Source organism: Daucus carota, chromosome 9 (assembly GCF_001625215.2).
Source record: "Daucus carota subsp. sativus chromosome 9, DH1 v3.0, whole genome shotgun sequence".
NCBI classification, from domain to species: Eukaryota; Viridiplantae; Streptophyta; class Magnoliopsida; order Apiales; family Apiaceae; genus Daucus; species Daucus carota.
This window is the reverse complement of record NC_030389.2, coordinates 8,616,046-8,617,343: the sequence shown is the minus strand read 5'-3', so window position 1 is coordinate 8,617,343 and position 1,298 is coordinate 8,616,046.

The window sequence follows — 1,298 nt, the reverse complement described above, 5'->3', positions numbered from 1 at the left end:
TAAAATCTGATTCTCTAGGATACCATAATCCCAATGATGTGGTTCCCTTGAGATATCTGAATATCCTCTTCACTGCAATCAGATGAGGCTCTTTTGGATCTGCCTGAAATCTTGCACATAGACATGTGGCATACATGATGTCTGGTCTACTTGCAGTTAGATAAAGCAAAGATCCAATCATTCCTCTATAGTTTGTGATATCCACTGATGCACCAGTGTCTTTGTCTAGTTTGGTTGCTGTTGCCATAGGAGTAGTTGCAGCTGAACTGTCTTGCATACCAAATTTCTTCAAAAGATTTCTGGTATACTTGGCTTGATTTATAAAAATCCCATCTTCAGTCTGTTTAACTTGTAAACCCAGAAAATAACTGAGTTCCCCCATCATGCTCATTTGGTACCTAGACTGCATGAGCTTGGCAAATCTTTGACAGAGTTTAGCATTAGTGGAGCCAAAAATAATGTCATCAACATAGATTTGAACTAAAAGCAGATCATTACCATGATTCAAATAAAACAGGGTTTTATCTATGGTACCTCTAGTAAATCCACTTTCAAGAAGAAATTGAGCCAGAGTTTCATACCATGCCCTTGGAGCCTGCTTTAGTCCATAAAGTGCTTTGTCCAACCTGTAGACATAGTCTGGATGTTTTGGATCCACAAATCCTGGAGGTTGTTCAACATATACCTCTTCATCCAGTTTTCCATTCAGAAAAGCACTCTTGACATCCATCTAAAATACCTTGAATCTCTTGTGAGCAGCATAGGCCAGAAAGATTCTGATTGCCTCCAATCTTGCAACTGGGGCAAATGTCTCATCATAGTCAATACCTTCCTGTTGTGAGTACCCTTTTGCCACAAGCCTTGCTTTATTCCTTGTAATGACACCCTCACTGTCAGTTTTGTTTCTGAACACCCATTTTGTACCAACTATGGATCTGTCTTTAGGTCTGGGTACTAGGGTCCATACTTTGTTTCTCTCAAACTCATTTAGCTCCTCTTGCATTGCTTGAATCCAGTCAGCATCTTGAAGAGCTTCCTCCACCTTTTTAGGTTCTGTTTGTGACAGAAAGCAATGATGTAAACACTCATTTGCTGTAGCTGTCCTTGTTTGCACACCTGCTTCTGGATCTCCAATTATTAAATCAGGTGTGTGAGATTTTGTCCACTTCCTAGCATGTGGAAGTTGACTATTTTCATCATTGGATCCTCCCCCATGATCCATGCTCTCCTGATTCTGTTGATTATTCTCTGTAGCTCCCCCTGCATTTGTGCTATCAGAGTTTGAATCAGTATTCTCT